This window comes from Motacilla alba, chromosome Z (genome assembly GCF_015832195.1).
Source record: "Motacilla alba alba isolate MOTALB_02 chromosome Z, Motacilla_alba_V1.0_pri, whole genome shotgun sequence".
Taxonomy (NCBI): domain Eukaryota; kingdom Metazoa; phylum Chordata; class Aves; order Passeriformes; family Motacillidae; genus Motacilla; species Motacilla alba.
Window position 1 is genome coordinate 38,199,866 of NC_052046.1, and position 20,839 is coordinate 38,220,704.

The 20,839-nt window shown below is 38.6% G+C and overlaps 1 long non-coding RNA gene across 1 annotated transcript in view; it reads left to right on the plus strand.

The window, feature by feature from the left end:
* The window catches only part of LOC119695843, a 105,370-nt gene that overhangs the window by 52,507 nt on the left and 32,024 nt on the right, over positions 1 to 20,839 (plus strand). The window contains exon 2 of the long non-coding RNA XR_005255408.1: positions 11,049 to 11,172. This is a non-coding gene — a long non-coding RNA (uncharacterized LOC119695843). The remainder of the gene's footprint in view (positions 1 to 11,048; positions 11,173 to 20,839) is intronic.

Genomic DNA, 20,839 nt, shown 5'->3' on the forward strand with positions numbered 1-20,839 from the left:
CCTTATAACAAAATGGTAGCTCAGATGATATGAGGTGGCTCTAAGCCTGACTTTGTTGCTCTATTAAAAAAAGGAAATAATCTTAGGATGTTTTGAATGCAAAACTCAAAGGGATACTAAGTAAGTTTCTGAAGATACTAAATTTGGAGGAGCTGTTGACTTCCTGGAAGGCACAGAGGCCCTGCAGAAAGACCTCTGAAAATCAGAGGGCTAGGGAATTACCAGCTGTGTGAAGTTTAACAAGGAAAAGCGCCGGATTCTGCACCTGGGATGGGGCAACCCTGGATGTACAGAGAGAAGAGACAACAGGGAATGAGATACAATGAGGAGTGAACTGGGAGATCGTGGTCAATGGTGAGTTGAATACAAGTCAGCAGTGCCCTGGCAGCCAGGAGGGCCACCCGTGTCCTGGGGTGCATCAGGCACAGCATCACAGCTGGGCAAGGAGATTGTCCTGCTCTGCACTGGGGCAACCTCACCTCAAGTCCTGAGGGCAGTTCTGTGTGCCACAATACAAGAAAGACATTGAGCTGTTAGAGACTGTCCAAAGGAGGGCAATGAAGATGATGAAGGGCCTTGAGGGGAAGCAATGTGAGGAGTGGCTGAGGTCACTTGGGTCTGTTCAGCCTGGAGGAGACTGAGGGTTAGACCCCACTGCAGTTACAACTTCCTTGTGAGGGGAAGAGGAGGGGCAGGCACTGATCTCTTCTCAGTGGTGACAGTGACAGGCCCAAAATGAATGGCCTGAAGTTGTGTCAGGGCAGGTTTAGGTTGGATGTCAGGAAAAGGTTCTTCACCAAGAAGGTGGCTGGGCACTGGAACAGGCTCCTCGGGGAAGTGGTCACAGCACCAAGCCTGACAGAGCTCAAGGGGCATTTGGGCAATGCTCTCAGACACATGGTGTGACTCCTGGGGAGGAGCCATGAGCTGGATTTGATGTAGCTTGTGGGTCACTTCCAACTCAGCATATTCTGTGGTTTTATGTCAGTACTTTGAGCAATGGTGGAGAGAAAAAAAAAAATATCATGTGTGACATTTTCCTATCTAAATGATTGATATGGCTTCTGCAACACTAAGCAATCTTAATAAAATACAGTTATCATTCACATATTCCATATGCAGAAAATTTTACTGCATGATTAAAATTAAATCTAACATTATAACGAGAAATGACCTTTGAAAAGAATGAAAGACCTAGCTAGAAGGCATTTTGTAAAGATATTTCTTCAAAAATACAAAATATAGACTTTTTAAACTTAGATAGCAAAACTTTCCTTTCTTCTTTTCAGCACCTTGTCATCTCCCCAGAAGCCTTTCCTTCCCCAGCCTGATTTTGCCTATTTTTTTTAACCTGTTTTGTTGTGTTTGCTTGTTTGTTTGTTTTTCACTAATACTTCTGAAGGTCTCCAGGCTCTTCATTTTTCTCTTAAAAAAACCTACACAGCCTTTTTCACATCCATGTGCATTTTTGATTACCCTGGTGTAGGGGATGTTTGCTATTGCTGATGATGTCTCTTTAGACTGTTCTCTCTGTGACAATATGGTAAATGATAGTGATCTAGAAACATTTCTGATAGGGTTATATCAAAAAGAGGTAAACAACTAAAAAAAAAAGTTACTATTTTAAGTTTTAGTTTCAATTCTTACTGTCTGTTTTTCCTCTCTTCTTTTCTGAGAGATTCCAAGTTGTTATATTTGTTTGGCTTTTCCCTGGATCTCTTAGTTGTTTTTAGCAGTGTAACTGAAGAAAAGGTGATAAATGGAAGACAAAAAATCAAGAGGTTCTATTCTTTTCCAAAAATCACTCCAAAGCTGCTTTGAGAAAGGCTGACTAGGAAATTCTTCCACTCTAAATGCACAGATGTGTGCATAAGCACACATTCTTCTTGGTAGTTTTATTGGTGTTAATAGATAAAACTGCTTTTTCTTTTTCTTTTTTTTTTTTTTTTTTCATTTTTAACTGACACAAGTTCTTTACCTTCCTTATTCAGCCTTGCTCTTGCTCCAATTTTTTTTTCTCATTTTGGGCCATGCATTGTTGCTGAACATAATTTACTTCAGTCAATTGGTTTCCAATTAGCAAACCCTCTTTATATCTGCAGGAAGAGGGTCAGGTATTTTCCCCAGGACCTAATTCTGCTACCAGCTTGTTTTCATGTATGCCACCCCATGAATCTTCCCATTGTCAGGAAATTGCCTTCAGAAAGGTGGTTGTGTCAGGCACTTGAGTTATCAAGAAGTGTAGTACATACCTGGAAAGAAATCCATGTCAGAAACACACCCCACCCTTCTCTTTCATGAATCTGTACATACAGGCGCAGCATGAAACTAGTAATTTCAGATGAGACACCTGAGTAGGCTATTAGTATTACTTGCTAGGAAAGAACCTGTTTTTAAATACCATGTTGTATCCATTGCATCAGGTATGAAAGAAATGGTAGAAAATTAAATATGTGAGATGCAGGATCATTTGGACTTTGCACTTGTTATGAGCATCTGCATAGTGCAACAAAGATTTTCAAAATCACCAAGATTTTTGTGTACTTAAACACCAGAGTTTAAGTACATCTTTTTCATACCTCTCTATTCCTCCACAATATTTCATAAAGATAAATCATGCTAAGCTCTCACCAAACTATTTGTGAATCATCCCATGCCTCAGTAAACAGTTTAATGGCTGACACCTTGAGTGAGGCTTTCTTTCTTCATATTCTCCAGTTTTGGGAAGCTACACTAGAATTATCAAAGCTGACCAAATATTTGACACATAGGTTTGCAAATAGTATATTGTGATCATGTGGTTTGAAAGGAAGTGAGTTTTTTGGGAGGTGATGGTCAAACCAATAGGTGCTCAGATGTGAATATTGGCACCTGGTTTGGCCACTGAGGATATGGATACACCTCTGAGAACACAGGGGTTAAAAGCAAAGAACTCCCAGGGGAACACTCTCCCTTGGTTCCGGTGGATGGAGAGGTCAGACCTCCCCTGCCCAGCTGCGGGCTGGGTGGGGGAGAGGAAGCCACGAGGCTGGAGGGAGGTAGGCCGGAGCCTTGGGCAAGGAAGGGAGGTGAAGGCCCCTGGCCCCTGCAGGACAAGAGTGAGTTCCCTGCAGAGGTGGAAGGGTGGAAGAAACTCTGAGAGGCATCGGGCAGCCCCCCTTTCCCAGGAGGGAGAGATAGAGAGATTGAGAGAGCGTGCCTGTGCCACCTTGAAATTTGATAGCACTGGCCTGGCCGAGAAGGGGGGCACGGCAAGTAAAGTGCCCAGCAGGGCCAGCGTGGGAGTTCTGGACAGGCAGAGACTGTAATTTTAACCCTTCTATGGGATGATGGGAACCTCGCAAATGCTGATCCTCCGGAAGCTAAATGAGAAGAGACATAGGGATGAAATAGGAGGAAATGGGCAAGTGTGATGCAAAGTTGTGCAAGTGAAGAATGACCAAGAGAAGTTGAGAAGAATCTTAGGTGGGAGGAGATGATGGAATGGCCTTTGGCTGGACTTTTCTCGTATGGCCGTGGACAGAACCATTTTTCCTGTAATACAGAGACTGCATTTTAGGGGGAGACGATGGCTTAGTGCCAAAGGAGAGCAGCAAAGGAGTGATGTGAGCAGAGATGATGGGTGAGGAGGGTGGTGGTGCCCTCAGTCTTCAGTGGAGAGGAAGAGCTTTGCTCTCGAGACCCCTCGGCCCCAGGGGGTGAAATCTGGGGGGGACTGGTGTGCCAAAAAGTGAGAGACTGTCATTTTTCTCCTGGAACTGGGCGAAGCATCCTTGAAAAGAGAACCCTAAAAGCAGCTCTGGTCCATGTGCAGTGGTGAGAGCACTGGACATGGAAGGAAGAAGTCACGAAGGCGGTGCTGAGTGACGTGGAAACACAAAAGGACTCGGCTGTGTTTCCAGGGGAAGCCTGTGGCGCAAGAGGGACTCCTCTCTCCTTGATGAAATGAGAGGTGATTGCCTGGAGGGTGGAGATGGACTGAGAGTTGATTATTTGAAGGTGATAGACTGGGTAAAAATCTAAGGTTTTATTTTATGTTGTGGGAAATTGAGTGGGGGGAGGAGAAATGTTTTTGAAAGGTTTCCATTTTGCTCTATGTATTAATTTTATTATAGTTGTAAGGTAATAAAGTTTTTTTTTTTCCTCCTTTGTTCACAAGTAGAGGCCTGCTTTGCTCTGTTTTTGATCGCATCTCACAGCAGATACCAGGGAGAATATGTTTTCATGGGGGCACTGGCCTTGCGCCAGCACCAAACCATGACAGATCTAGCCTTCTGGTAACAGAAATAAAATGGGTTCTTTCCATTTTTTCTCAGGGGAAGAATCTATCCATAGGTAGTATATATGAACCAAACATTTGAAAAGCAGATAAATAACTCTCCACCCTGTCTGCACTCCAAACTACCAGATAAGGGAATATAGTAGCAGCTCTCTGTGTCAAAACCCTCTGAAGAGGAAAGTGTGGGATAAACAATAACATGCTGCAGTATACCTTCTGGGTGTGAGCCGAACCCACATATGATTAGTCACAATTACAATGTGTAGGGCAAGTTGCGCAACAAATCTGGTATGATAAAAGTTTTAAGCAGTTAGTGTTCATTAAGTCTTATTCAAAGAACTGTGAAATTGTACAGTAAAGGTCTGATGGTTTGGAGGAGTTGGTCAAGAGAATCCTACAAATTAAATTTTTTGTTAGATCCGACCCTAGTACAATTTTCATTTTTCTTCTCATAAGATCTGTTTTGAAAATTTTCCTTTGAAGTAGGTAAGTTAATTACAGTCATGCACACATCAGGTTTGAAGTTAAAAATTCTTCAAAATGTCTCTCTTTCTGCATCAACTACACAATGGTAAAATAGACTTTGTACTATCTTGCTTTAGAAATCAAAGTATACTGTGTTGAGAGCAGTGAGATTAGAAGGATTTGTCTTATTGTTATGAACAATTTTATTAATGTTTCCTATTTTAAAAAGTCATTTAGATATGGTATGCTGAAGCAATATAAAATGGCCATGCTTGTTAAGATTAAACAGAGCTGACTTTAAGTTTTTGAACAAAACAGAATGGAAGAAATGAAGAAGAAAAAGAGAAAAAGAGAAGACAAGTAGAGGGAGGGAGGAAGGAAGGGGCGGAAGGAAGGAAGGAAGTGGCGGAAGGAAGGAAGGACTTTGTCATCCTTTTAATAAAAATATTACCTTTTTTATTTTGAATATTTCTGTTTGTTGATGAGCTTATTTCAGGCTTCTAGAAGGGTATAACGAAATCTAAGACATGTTTTTGGGAGATAAAACTGAGCTGTCAAGGATGATGTCTGGTCCAGGTGCCTCTAGTAGATGGAGATGCTCTTCCCAGTCCTCTACAGTTTCCTGCAATGATGAGGCTGAATACAAATTGTTCCTTCACCCATGAATGGCTGCATGATTTTTCCCACACAGTGAGAGCATGCAACACATTGTCAGGGCTTGGGGCATTAGTGCTGCAGAGAGAGAAGCAGCTTTGCTGCAGCAGTGCTGTTTGTGACTAGTGGTATCTAGTCACCAAAGCACAAGAGGCTGTGGTAGGCCACAGTTCAGATAGCTGTTCAACTGTGAATGGACTCCAGTGAGGTGCTGGGAGCTGTCATGAGGGGCTCTAGGTGAGGCTTTTCAGTACAGCACAGCAGCAGGGCAAAAATTTGCTCCCGTATGTTTGCATACTCCAAGCTTCTCAGTATCAAGCAGCTGGCTAGAAGTCATGAAGAAAGTATTTTCATCATACAATTCATGAATTCATGAATATATGCAGCACCAGAAGTTTTACATCTAAGACTGTGAGAATCTAGAACTAAAAAATAGCACAGGAGACCTAAAATTAATTTGAAAAGAGGAACAGTTGTTCTTCTCTTCTAAAATGCCATCAAGATTAATAATTCTTGGGACCATTTATATCTCAAGCCCCATATTTCATCCACTTCATAGGAATCAACTCATTTTCCCTCAGCAATTTTCCCTGAAAAGCCTTGGATTTTAAGCCTGTGTTATTGCTTAATACCTAGGACTTGGAGATGTAAAATAGGAATGGACTATTAGAAAACTTGCTGTAGCATGGGATAGTGCTCTCCATTTCCAAAGAGAAGGAAGCTCAAAGTCTTTAGTGGATTCACTTCTGTCATGGGCCACCATGAAAAGAAGCTTGTTTGGGTCCAGCAATGTCTTACCCCCTCTAACACAGCAAACCCAGAGAACAAGAGGGAGTGAACACCCACTTTTGGGGCAGACCCACCACAAGCAGTGGTTGTTTGCCATGCAGAAAGGGTGTGCAAAGCATGTGATCATTCCTCTGCAATACAGAGTCAGTGAAATAAATAGGGTTACATTATCACTACTATGCTAATGGATGTTTAAAAATTATCTTGCCGATTACTTTGACTAATATGGAAAAGGGAAGAGATTTCTGGGCACTACATCTTTTGTTGACACTGTTGTTGTCTACAATACTGGATTCATTATCCAGGATGCAACAAGCCAGTAGTTACATACTCTGGAGAGGCATTGATTATTTATTTCAGATTTGTTCAGGCCTAGGTGCTCTGTGATTTTCCATGACTTAAACATACCAACAGGACTTTCTACACCATTATTTATATTCAGAATTTCAGGGTTAGTAACTTTCCAAGTACAGTCTATTTTGATTCGTTGGTAGTTTCCATGTAACTTTTGTAATCACAACTGACTCATGCCCAGGGGAAAGATCCTTACCAGGAGAGGTGTCTTTTTGACTGTAGATGTGATTTTTGGTATTATAATGAACATAGTTCTGCTAAGGGATACATGGCTCTTAAGTCTTTTGCCAAGTTAGAAATGTATGCATAGACATAAAACAACATCTTGATTTACTGCATTTACTGCTTTCAGGATGCTTTGGGGTCAGAACACCCCCAGATCCAAAACTGAGATCCCCGGGAGACCTTCTCTCCTGCAACTGCCGGTGTGCACTGGTGGTGCTGGAGGGAGGAAGCATTCAGTCATTCCTGCTGCACTTGCAGCATGGTCGTGCCAGGTTGTGGGAACACAGAACCCGCCTCATGAGCCAGGTCCGGGCCATTTGGCTCAGTTCTCTGGGCTGGGGCCACTGCCCCAGCTGCTGTTTGGTTTGGGGACTTTGATCTCCCCACCTGGACCTGGGCCACCATTCTGTGGGCTGAATCTGGGTTCCCTGGTCCACTCACCAGGGCCAGGGCTCCCGCAGGTTCTGGAGGCCCACTGCTGCTGTTGCTGATCTTTCAGGAAAAAAAGTTGAAAAAGCTAGCAGCTCAAAAGCATTGAGAAGCTAAAAATTAGCCTCAGCCCAAGTGGTTCAATTAAGGGCAGTTGCCAGGGCATTCCAGAAATTTTCTCAAAATTGTTTGATAACTGTCAAATTATTTTTGATAATTATTGTTGGATTTTTTGCATTTTCTTATATTGTAAGATTGTTTTAGTGGTATGATAGAATTTAATGTTCTACAGGTGAAGAATCTCTGTGAACGTTCCACATCAGCACTTGATTGAGATTTTGACTGGCAACAGATAAACCTCTCGAAGTGTTTGTCTCTCTTCTGCATGGGCCCAGCAAAAGAAATTACGAACACTTTTCTTTTTAATTTAATTTAAATAAAAAGGGTGATACCGTCACCATGACATTTTTATAAAAATACTTTTGCCAGGATTTTCTTCTCCTGAGAAGCTGAAGAGCCTTAGGAAAGAAATGTAAACAGTAACTATCTGCTGCTGTGGAATGCAACAGGTGCATCGATTGGTCCATGTTAGGTGTTTCTACTTAATCAAGGATGCAGCTGGCTCAGACTCTGGTCAGTCACAAAACTTTGTTATTCATTCCATTCTATTCTTGTCTAGCATTCTGATGATTCCTTTCTCTCTATTCTTTTAGTATAGTTTTAGTTTATCACTTTTAATATAATATACATGATATATAATATACATATATATATATAAATTAAAAAAAATATATATAAAATATACATAATAAATCAGCCTTCTGAAAAATGGAGTCAAGATTCTCGTCTCTTCCCTTGTCCTGGCTGCCCTGCAAAGACCACAATTTCCTTTATAAAGAACAAATAATTTGGTGAGGGGAGTAAATAAAAACATGATTTTTAGACCATAATAGTTAAGTAGTAAAGCTATTTACTTTGGGTTTCACACTAAAAATGGAATTTTAAGACAGAAGAAAAATTTAGGAAGAAAAAGAAGGTTATTTAAGAATGCAGATTTGGGGCATTGACCTGTGGTTAAGGAGGTCAAAGGAGAGGAAACATAATGGAATCCTAGTCAATTCCTTCAGAAGTCAGTAAATATCCTTACATTTATGGAAATGGGAATTAAATTCAGGTCTCAGACAAAATGACAAAGAAAACAAAACTGCAAGAATATACAATGAAAAAAAAAGAAGTTGTACAAAACATGACAGAGCTTCAAGGACACAATGCTCTAATAAATGAGCACGTCTGTGTCTTTGCCTTTGACAGGAACTATTATGCTAAATGATATGCTTAAATGACAAATGACAAATTACTTTATAAGAATAATTTCTGTAATCTAAAGTAATTTAAGACAGCTTCTATCAGCACTAATTAGATGTACAAGCATCTTTTTGACAAACTAGGCAGTCATATAGAATCACAAAATCATAGAAAGTTAAGAGATTAGAAGGGACCTTACAGACCATCTAGTCCCAACCTCCCTGCCATGTGCTGAGATACTTCTCACTAGAACAGGCTGCCCAAGGTGTTATCCAACCTGTCTTTGAACACTGCCAGATTTGGGGCATCTGCAACTTCTCTCGGCAGCTTGTTCCAGTGTCTCTCAACCCTCAAAAGTAGAAGTAGAAGTAGAAAACTTCTTCCTAATATCTTCCCTCTCCATTTTTACCCTCTTCTCCTGTTGTATCATAAAGTTTTCAGTCTAACTGGCATATGAATCCTCTTTATTTTATTATTTTTATTTTTACTTTAAATTAATTATTTACTATGTTTTAAAATTAAGCACAGACCTAAATATAAGTAACAGTTTAATTATCTGATCTCCAAATTTGAATCACATTTTTAATAGATCTTCTTCTTATTACTAATATTTTTAATGAATTACCACTCTAAATTACAGGGAATTTTCTACATAATTTTATATTTTTATTTTAAAACTGAAAAAAAAATCCCAACAACCAATGAAAACTACTGTTGTTGTTACAATGCATGCCTTGGGACATAATGTATTCTGAATCTAAATCACACCTGCCATATCATATGCTAGTTATTTAAAAATGTTGCCAGCACACTGCTAATTTTAAGCTTCGTGAGGATCAAATCTTTGTCCAGTCCCTACCTGCTGATTCCCTTCTGTTTATATGTAGCACTAAAATAAGAACAAATCCCTGTGGTACGTTTCTCTCCAAAACTAACCATATACTCCTCTTGTCTGTGATTTCACTTAGTGGGCAAGCAGGATGATACTCCTGGTATTTCAATCATCCTTTGAAAATACTCTATTAAAAGACATGTTTAACAAAAAGTAATATGTTTCTGTGGCCCACTGTGTTCACTGGTGTATCACACAAGCAGATAGCTTCAATCGACCACACAGCAACAGTTGTACAACTAAGACCAGAAAACAGGACAAAACAGAATGAGAGAGTCAGAACTTACTGATGTCAGCAGTTTCCATGGCTTCTGGACTAGTTCCAAAAATGCTAAACATTCTCTGAAGTTAAGCAGAGATTGCAGTTACATGGGAACTGAAAGCTGGGTCATTAACCATGTTCTTTGTTTTCAGCAGTAGAGTTAACTATGAAAAGAACATTAGCTTGTTTCTCTCAAGAACATTTTATGTAGCTTCTATGCTGAAATAACCAAATTATACATTTTACAGGTTTTTTCCTATTATTTAGGCTGACTGGTGCTTTAATTTCTTTCACATTTTAAAAGAGCTATTGCTGCATTTTAATATTTTGAGATTAAAAAACAGAAAATAAATATGAAATCAGCTCTGATGAAGTTAACTAATTTGTACTGCAGTACATTGTGCATATTCCATGGATATATGTTAATCACAGAATTGTTAGGGTTGGAAGAAATCTCTGGAGATAATCCCTTCATCCCATCCAACCTCCCTCCCAAGGCAGGGTCACCTAGAGCAGGTTACACAGAAACATGTCCACATGAGTTTGGAATGTCTCCAGACAGGGAGACTTTACAAATTCCCTGACTAGCCTGTCCCAGTGCTCTGCCACCCTAGGTGTAAAGGAGCTCTTCCTCATGTTGAGGTGGAACTTCTTGTATATTAGTTTATGGCAATTGTTCCTCATTCTGTCTCTGGGCACCACTGAAAAGAGTCTGGAACCACCCTCTTGGCACCCATCTTTGAGACATTTGTATGCATTGATGAGCTCTCTCAGTCTTCTCTGCTCCAGAGTACAAGGCCCAGTGCCTACAGTCTATATGAATATCCCACAGAATATTAAACAGTAAGGCAATTGCTACATTTCAATTAGGACAGAAAAATAGAAACCTCTGTGGTATATGACCAAGTTGTTTTTGCTAAATTTATCAGCCAGAGTTGACCAAATTCCACTGATGTTGGATTACCACATAGCAGAAATAATTTCCTCCATTTTTTTAAGCTTTTCAACAGTAAAAAGAGCTTAAGGGTGGTCAAAATAAATGAAGGAAATGTACTCTGAAGACAAATGTGCCATTTATGTTTTAAAAGCTTCTAATTTGCTTTAATGATAACTATGCCTTTGGTTGGATGATCAGACCTCCAAGTGGAGTTACTTATGCTTGTACACCTACATGCAGCATGGCTGTATTTAAACTTGTTCATTCTAGTCTACATTGTTTACATCTCTAGTTTTAGGAAGTTTTCATTCACTGAAATACATAAATGAGAACCGAATTTGTATCAAGTTATATTGGAAATTATCTGCAAGAAGATACAGACATAAAAATGCTGACCCAGGAGTTCATGGTTTTGTGGGGAAAAGTATCAACTTTTCTTTTCTTTCTTTTTTCATAGAGAAGAGCTACTGACCAGCCTGATGATGCCATGATGAAGAGCTGAACATCCTGGGCCTACATCCTAGAGCTCAAACATCCACCACACCTGCTTTTAGATGAGTAGTTTTGTCTTCTTTTCAACTGTAAGTGCCTTTTAGTTTTTCCTCACACACCATACAAAACAATGACTTAAAAATAACTTTTAGTGCACAAAGTACCTGGGAATAGCAAATTGGAATTTTATTTCCATTTTTAGTTCCTAAGTGAACACATATCTCCATATACTTAGCATATATTTATTTTATAAGGTCATAGGTTGGTTACAGAGCATTTCACATCTCACAGGGTCAGTCATGCAAATCCTCCCTAATCAGGAGCATCCATTGGCGACTGTATGAGACTCAAAAGACATGAATAGGTGCAGAAATACATAGTAAAATTTGATATTTTTATGTTTACATTATCATCTCTAGAGTCCAGAACCTCTTACCTTAAAAAACATCTCTCAATTTATAACATTTTTAAATACCTCATATGAACACCTATAGCAGAGGCAAATTACTGCAAAAGATAAATAACAATATAGTCTAGATCTGGAAATAAAACAAAGCTATCATTCTTCTTTAAAGAGCAGCTACAAAAATATGGCATAGAGCTGTGGCAACTGTTAATGAGAACAGATGCAGAAGCCAACTGAGTGCTAGAGAAATGGTTAATGTAGTCCACACAAGGTGACATTGTGAAAAATCTTACAAAATCTTTTGTTGTTTAAGTCTTTTCTCCTTCATTTGTGGGTGTACCATAAATTATCACAGATCTAAGAGAAGAAAAGCTAGTAAAAGGGTTATTTCACCTGCATTAAGTAAGCATCAAAGATATTGTGCTCTTCCCAGAATGATTTTATTATGCAGTTGTTACTTTAACTTCTCAGTCCAGAAAGGCATGTGAAGGAAAACACTGGATTTCAGGCTTTGTAAAGATCTTTTCAGGATTTGTAAAGAACCATGTGACATGTGCTTTAAGAATTCATTATTTAAATGGCTGAAGATATTCCTATTTTTTAAATGCTGCTATGCTAATTTTGAAAGTATATTTCAGTCCTAGATAAAGCTGAGTCCATAGACTGCATTTTGTCACCCTTTCCTACTTGAAAAGCTTATGACATAACATGTCAAGTCAACTCAGGTGGCACTAGGAGACTATTCTTTTAGCTCTTCACTCTTTTCAGCTGTTATTTCTCTCTTCCAAAGACCTTATTTTCATGCCAGAAAGCTCTTGTCTGTAGTGTTCATTTTCTTGCCACTTTTACTTTATGGCTTTATTTTAGGAGGGATCATTCTAAAGCTGTCTTAAGGAAAAACAAACCAACTGCAAATCCCATCTTTTTTTTTTTTTTTTTTTTGTGTGTTCTAAAAGTATAGAAATCAGGCTGTGCCAAACTAATACAAAAGTATAAAACAAAAATTCTGAAGTTCTGAAGGGATAGAAAACGTGCAGGAGCTTTCAGGGAAATCCTTGCTGAGCTTGTTTCTAAAACTACATGGTAATGATTCTATCAAACCTATACATTATAAAAAGAAAATTATGTTTTCAGTTATGAAACATATTTAATACCAAAGAGATTAAAAAAAAAGGAAAATTATTGTCAGAAGGAACTGCAAAGATGACCAAAGCATAAATCAGGCTTACATAAGCTTAACAATCAGCTGCCTCTGTTTGTTTCAGTTCAGGTGAGAGGGATGCACTTGTCAGGGTAAATGTTCCAAAACACCTTTTTGATTATTCAAGTAAGTATCTGCGATGGACTGGATTTCACTCTACACCCTGGATTTCTTCTGCTCTGCACCTTTCTCGTAGCTTGTTTCTGTTTTTTGCTTTTTATCAACTTCTGCTCCAAATCCATTATTGCCTTGATTAGGGTTTCTTTCTGTTACCCTTTTCTCAAAATGTGCCCTGATATCAAATTTCTGCTTCACATGCAGGCATTTAGTTATGAATTTGCACAGAACAAACTCTGAGTTACTTTCTTGCAAAATGCTGCCTCTGTCCAAACGTTAACTTCTGCATGTGATTAGGTAGAACTTTAAACAAAGGAAAACTACCAAATCTTCCAAGCATCCTTGCTTGTTCGCGTAGTCTGGTTTTGGAACTGCTCAGAGCTTGTATATCCTCTAGTGATAGTCAGTGTTGCTGCCCTCAGAAGTAGAAAGAAATGGTTATGATTTTGAACACTTGATGTGATTAAAGGTCTTGAATGAAACTTTCACTTCCCAGGCCACCATCCTCACTTCCAGGCAGAGGATTGTCACATAATTCTTACACACTCCTGTTAGGTTCTTCTGAATACCAGCTGATACTCGGTAACCCTCCCCAGTTTTGCCTAAATGATACATAAGCAAAAGTTTTAGTTTCTTCCTCTGATTCTTTATAAAAAGACCATATGGTTAGGATAAGTAAAATGAAGGATATTCATCTGTTCAGTCCTTACACACAGGGCACATATATCTGGAAAACTGCTATAAGCTATATATATGTAGCTCTTCCTAAATATACCACCCAGTGGAATTCAAAATCAACTTTTTCCTTCAATTTCAAAACTATAAAATATTAAGTAAGTAATACAGTTGAAAGAGAAGTGTGTTCTTCAAAGAAAAAGAGTGCAATCCTGTTATTTCTGAGTTTATGGGGCTGACATTTTTCTCTCCTTGGAGTTTTGTAACAGTATGACTCAGTTAACTGTATTGAAATGCAAGGGCTGTCACAACTTGAATGCAGAAATAAAACATTACGTCAATATACGCTTGTGGAAACAAAGGTATACTATGACTGTTTTTTTAAAAGTACTCAACACAGAGAACTTAACGGTCAGTGTGGAAGAATGCTTAAATACAGAAAAAGCAACCATTAAATAGTTTGGTTTTCAGACCTTCCCGTGTAAAAATATGCCAGCTGTGTAGTTTTTAAGTATCTCCTTCTGTTCTGCATATAACAGTGCAAATTTAGTTCAGAAAAGCCATCCAACACATCCAATGACATTTTTGCTCAGCTGTCAGAAAAAAAATGTTTTGGAGCAGTGGCTGCATATCTTCAACTCTCTCTCTGTGTTCATCTCCCTAAAATACGCTGAGAATTAAAAAAACTCCAAGTATTTTAAGCCCAAATTACTTTTTTGAGCATTGTGTGTTTATTTTGCAGAAGTGTTAATCACAATATCTTCAGTCAATGGACTCATGTCATCATAGATTGACCATGCAGACTGACCACTGAACATATTTCTGAATTTAGAACCAAAAGGAAGACTTATATACATGAAACAGAGATCATATGCAAAGGATCAGTGAAAGATCATCTGTAATTCTGACTATTGAACTCCTGCAGCTGCATGTATAACAAGGTAGTTAGTGGGTCAAAGCTGTAAGAAAGTGAGAGATTTGAGATTTTCTTTCTTTCACAGTAAAGGAATACGAAGCCTGTGATAGTTTTTAGGATGTCTTCTAATTTCATGCATGTAAGTGGGTGAATTGGTTATATTTTATAATGTAGACTGAGGCCCCAGACTCAGGGCAGTGAAACATAACCTTGCATACAACAGAAATCACACATAAAACCCAATAAACAAATATGACAGCAATTTGTGACAATTATGGCCCTGCCAGGTCCTACTATTAAGAATTCCCATGTTCACACAGGATGAAATCCATATGCTAAACAGCGCCAATCGGATCTGTGCCAGTGAGTTTCTACTTTCACAGCTTCGTCTTTTTCTTCACATACTGAACATAAAACTGTATGATGGACACTAACAATTATCTTTTATAACTTAAAGTACTTTAGCACACCTTTTCCTTTCTGATAGTAGCACACCTCTTATGCTATTATTGGGAATAAATGCCGTCTTGCATGTATCAAGAGGCAAGTCATGAGCTAAATGACTTGGTGAAGATAATATTCAGTTTAGAGAGATGCATTCTCAATGTCTTAAATAGCGGACTAAGAGAAACAAAAATCTCCAGAACTGCTATTTCATTAATTTTTTCAGAGATGTACATGTACTGTGTTAGAAAATATTAGGGTATGTTGGCAGATGGTTGTTGTGTGGTGTGGTGAGAGTGAAGGAGCTTTAGGAAAAGAAAGTCTGAAAGCCTGAGAGAAACACCTAAGTCAAATGCTTTGTAAAACAATGTTCCTTCTGAGGCTCCAATGTTGTTACTCATTGGTGTTATCTTCATGGCCATTTAAGCTGAGATGCTGGAAGGGAGACTGAATATGTGCCTATGTTCATTTATCACTAGGCTTATAAACCAGTAATTTTGATGTGATGTTTTGGATGATTGCATTTCTTGTTAGAAACTTAATATAAGGGAATTAAAGTACAGACTGGCCTTATTGAAAAATGAAGGAGTCAGACAGTTAAATTCAGGGTCTTTTAGTGGATTGGGAGCAGAGAAAGCAGATGGTAAAAAATGTGAAAGGGCTGCAGTTTGAAAGAAGGCAGCCATTCTGTTGACCATGATGCAATCAATTTGCAAAAGAGTGAAGTATTCATCCCTCATCATACCATGATCTCAAAATAACCTCGTGAGAGCTGCAGCATAGAATGTATATGCATACATGTATATATATATATATATATATATATATATATATATATATATAAAATATATATGCAGACATGCATACCTACATATCTTTATATATGTTTACTGTATAAATATAGTAAATATTAACAAATTAGGCTTTTTGTACATGCCCAGGAGTAGTAAAGGATCTCTGCCATCCATGAGAATCTACCAATATCTGCAGGACAAAAATGGCATTATTATGCTTCTCAGTGTAGCTAGATTGCTGCTAGAACTCCAGACAAAGGGTTTTTTGCTCCTACAGTAGCAGCAAACTGTGTAAGCATCTCCTTCCCCTGTATTCACCCACCACTGGATTGTGGTGATTCCTGTCCATAGTGTGAATCTCCTCTTATCAGACCTCTGAGAGACTGAGAGGAATTATTTTTCATCTGCTCTGTAAGATTCTTTTCCTAGTCATTATCTTCTTGATTTGAAATGAGGTAGGAGGAAAACAAGCAAATATCTTTCAGTATCATGTATGAGGATGCTGAGGCAACCTTGATTTTCAGCAAATGTTAAGTTCTTGAATATTTTGATTCCATAAAGCCCAAACTATATTATTATTTTGTCATTTTAGGTTCTTTTACACAAGTATTGCACATCACGGATCTATTTATGTTATGGAGCAAATGTTTATGTTAAGAGAAAAAGATTTAAGGAGAAATAAATCTTTCTGTAATCACTTAGTACCTTTCCTGTTTTCATAAAAGAAAGGAATTTGAAAATTATCTTAATAAAAACAATCATATCTGTGAACATAGTCATAAATTATGCCACAAAACACAGACACATTTAAGCTGAAAATTCCTTCTGAAGTAATATAAAAGTAATTCTGTACTCAGATTTAAATCAAGGGAAATTTTCAAAATGTTAAAGAGAACAGCAGATATTGGTTTCCATATTTATTGAAAAACAGTTGTGTTGTTGTAACACAATCCTCTCTGATTGACTTTTTCAAATTGTTTGCTTTGTTATGTTTCATTAAAAACTCTTATCATGAAATTATTTTCTGTAACAACCTGGGATCATAGTAGCTTTTTATGACAGAAGTGTCCAGATTGTGATAAAAATCTGCGCATATCAAATGTCAAAGCAACACTTAACAGAACTACAACAGTGCAAAAGGAAGCAGAGCTAAAACACTGCAAAAGAATTTTCTTTCTCTTTTGCTCATCAGAACAAGTAATTTCCTTGAATCCATTAAAAGAATATAGCAAACTACATTGGAATAGAATCTAGCAGCATTTTCATTCTATACTTTATAATGTCCGTGTAATTTGTTCAAATTTATTATTATGATTACTGAAAGATTTATTACTGAATTCTGTGAGGGCAAAGATATAAATACATACTGTGCAGATATGTTTTATCACATAAATCACATTTAAATAGGTTGAATGGATGTAAATTGCTTGTTTTGGTACCACCATCATATATAAGGTTTATAAAATAACCAAATCAATGCAGAGTCAGTAACATACTTTTTAGAGCATTTATAGTAAATAATGTATTTTAAGAATGTTTAAACACAGAGGACATGCAGTCTGTCTGGAAAGTGAATGAGCACAAGCTCTAGGAAATACCTGCAGCTGCAGCTCACCTGCAGCTTGGAAGGCCATTTACAGAAGCTGCATTCAAAGTATTCTTACCAGTGCAAACCTGGGTGAGGAAATGTCATCCCCCAGGTGTCTGCTTACCCAAGGGTTCACATCTTGACAAGCTGAGTTGTTAGTTCACTCAAGAGATTACTGGAGGCCAGTTCAGATCTGAAAGCAGTGGCCTTTTGTTCTCGTCATTGTCACTGTTAGAAAAGGCACTGCAGTGAGCAAGAGGTGCCAGGAGCAGATTAGACTGAGTCCCACTCACCAAAGCTCTCCAACTGTGGTGCAGCTGGTGGCTGGATAATTTTGACAAGACAGGATAAAAGACAGGTATATAAAGACAGGTACCTTGTTTTCTCAGGTACAGACAAGCAAAAAGATTCTAACATGCCCTACCACAGGACCAGACAGGCTAAGGAGAGAAGGGAAAGTCCTGTGTGAGTAGGTTTGGGAGTAATTAAGATCACTGAAATGGCTTAGGTTGGCTTGTGTACATGCCAAGTGCACAGTCAGATCCAGCAGCAAAAAGAATAGTGCGGAAGCTGTGGCATGATCCTGAGGAGCAGAGAGCAGTAAAACCAGGTAATAAATTGTGTAGCTCCTTCTTCTGCACAGAATTTCAAAGTTTTATTGCATTTTATAGAAGCATAAAAACCTGTCTACAGAATTGCAAATATACTTGCTATTATCTGGAAGAAGAGACATTAGGATACCTTGCCAGCACAGTAAATTTTTTCACCTAGAAAACTGTCAACACCTAAAGTAAAATTACTTCAATAGTCACTGACTGCCCAAAGAGGCAGAGGTTGCCAGATGTGAGTCCTCTTCATGTCTCCCACTGTCCAGACCCCCATTCTGATTGATCCCATAATCTCATAAACGTAACAGGGTCTTCTGAGAGTGGGTTATGATGCTAAATCATGACCAAAGCAGCACATCATAAACAGTAAGGGCCCTATCTAATCTATATGGAAGTGCAAGGGAAAAAAAGAAAAGTTTCCAACATAGCCTGAAATTCCACCAGAAACCTTAAGTTCTTTGTGGATTAGCAGTTTCGGTCACTTTGTGCAACGTGGTCGATGAAATAATGCACAAACTCTCTGATTTTCTTTCTCTCTCTCATATTATTTAAAAAGAGGAATCCTCTAAGTTCCAGGCAGTAGGGCTAAAAAGGCCTGATTGAAGCTTGTATTAGGATGATAATATAATTAGTACAGTGGTGAAAAATCCTTCACAACTAAAATGGGAAGAAAGACTGCAAAATTACACACTCCAATCTGGGATTTTTTGCCAGCAAATCCTTGGAGTTGATTTTCTGGTCCTGTCAATCAGTGTAACACGCTGCAAATTTAAGCCAGCTGAAAACATGGGGAAGAGTAACTGCTAAACAGCTTCAAAAACACTTAGCAACTATGCCATTGGGAAAAATGAATTAAGGCAAGACAAATAAAGCCAGGCTATCCAAAAGTTGTGAAATACCCTGAGAAATAGGAGAAATACCCAAAGATATTCTGTTTGGAATTAATCTCAATACTGATCCAAAAGGCTCATATTTGTCAACTCTATAATGGCAATATTCTGCCTCCTAACAGAAATATTTTCTCATTGTATGTAATTGAAAAAGCACACTAAATCCTGGAGAAGGTACTTGGGCTGAGGGAGTGAATTTTTATGAAAGAATGAAGAGAAACAGTGAAAAGGCATACTGGTCAAGTTAATTATTCTCAAACTTGTACAATTGTTCAGTCCTGCACCAAGTGGTATGAGTTCTGCAGAATGACTGTGTTCACACTGAATGGGTCAGTTATAAAAGCCAGTGTAGCTGTTCTTACTGTCCTCCAATAAAATCAAATCTATTTGGCCAGGAATATATTTTCTGTGCTTATCTCAGTTTTCTTTGTGAACTTACTTAGGCTCACAACTTCATTAGAGTTTCCATCATTTCTAAATTCCCCAAAAGTAGGATGAAGAGTGCTCTCTGAGGGTATATCAACAGAGTAACTACAGAGTTTTAAAGGAATATAGCCCTTTCTTGTTTGGTTCTATGAACAGACAGTGATGCTGTGTGGCCTGCAGCTCTCAGGAGAAGACAGCACTAGGAGAGGACCAAAGTCATGACACTGCCTTCACACAAGGCTGGGAAAGGGCAGCAGGCACAGGTTTTGAGAGCTGACTTTTAGCTACCAGTGCAGGCACTGAGTACTAGTCTTGAAGACCCAAATATAGTACATTTCTAGACTTGGACAGAATCTATTTCTTTATTCATATAATGCCCTCTGAACCACATTTATGTTCAATTCCAAAAGTACATGATAAAGTTATTACATCATCTGAAATCAATAGAATATATGAACACAGTGATAGGAAGGCACAGAGCTCTCCTTAGTCCCATGCAGCCAATTGCACTTAGGAATTTTTAAACAGGTGTTCCAGTTTCAAGACAAATTAGGAGATCCTGTCATCCCAGGACAAAAGGGTAAGCAAATCAAGGGCTATTACACTCCCAGTTATGTTTCAAAGTAAAAACTTTTCTTGTCCTTGCCTTAATATCATTCCAGAGCTGGTGACTTTTTAACAAAACACCCACCCATGCTACATAAAAAGTAAGTAATCACTAAAAATATTATCCCTTTATTTTTCCCCCCCAAAAAACACCTTTAAAACCTAACACAGTATATGTGATGTAGGTCTGGTTGTGTCTGCTTTTGGGAAAAGAGAATAAATTAGATAACCTTTCATTCTCTCAACTCCCTTTTTCTGCCTTCAAAAATATGTTTTAAAGGTGCTATGGCAGCAAAGGTGTCACAGTCCTTGGCAATGACCTGACACATGCCCTGCAAAATGCTGCATGCCTTCTGTTTCCAGTTAGTCAAAAAAGGGAAGGGAGATTTGGGGTTTGTCCCACTGTGGTCTCTGTCCCTTCAAAACCAACTTTACTTTGTCTTCTTCTTCACTCCTGAACAGGTAGCTAATAATCCCTGGGAATTTACTACAACACCTTCACTAAGGAGGTCTCCTCAAAAATGATTGCAAGTAGGTGAGCACAAAATAGAACTCGCATATCAATAGCATTTGGAATTATAGTTTCAATAGTATGCTCAGATTTTTTTTCCCTAGCTTTAAACTACTTTTATACTATTTTATTCTGTTTTATACCCCTGTAGGCATGCTAAGAAACACTGCTGATCCAAACCAGTTTGACACCGAATGAGCCAGCTCTCTCTACACAGTGTCAGACCGATATCTCACTGTAGCCAGAGGCACTTGTGTTTATCAACTGACAGACTGGTTCAATTGACACCAAGAGGCAAAGCTCTGCACACTTTCAGCACTTTTTTCAGTAATTAACAATTACACTTAATAATTTGGTTTTTTGGAAATTAGGTGATCTGTAGTGCTGCGGTGCCAGATTTCTTCAGCCTGACTATCTCCCAACACTGACAGCAAGAGTGGGCCGCCCCCAGAGAGCTGTGGAATCCGGGGTGTGGTTGTAGGGCACAGCTGCTCCATGGCACGGGTGGACTGCGTTGGGAGTAGGACTGCACTGACGGTAGGCACAAGGAACAGGGAGAGGTCTTCTGCATGTT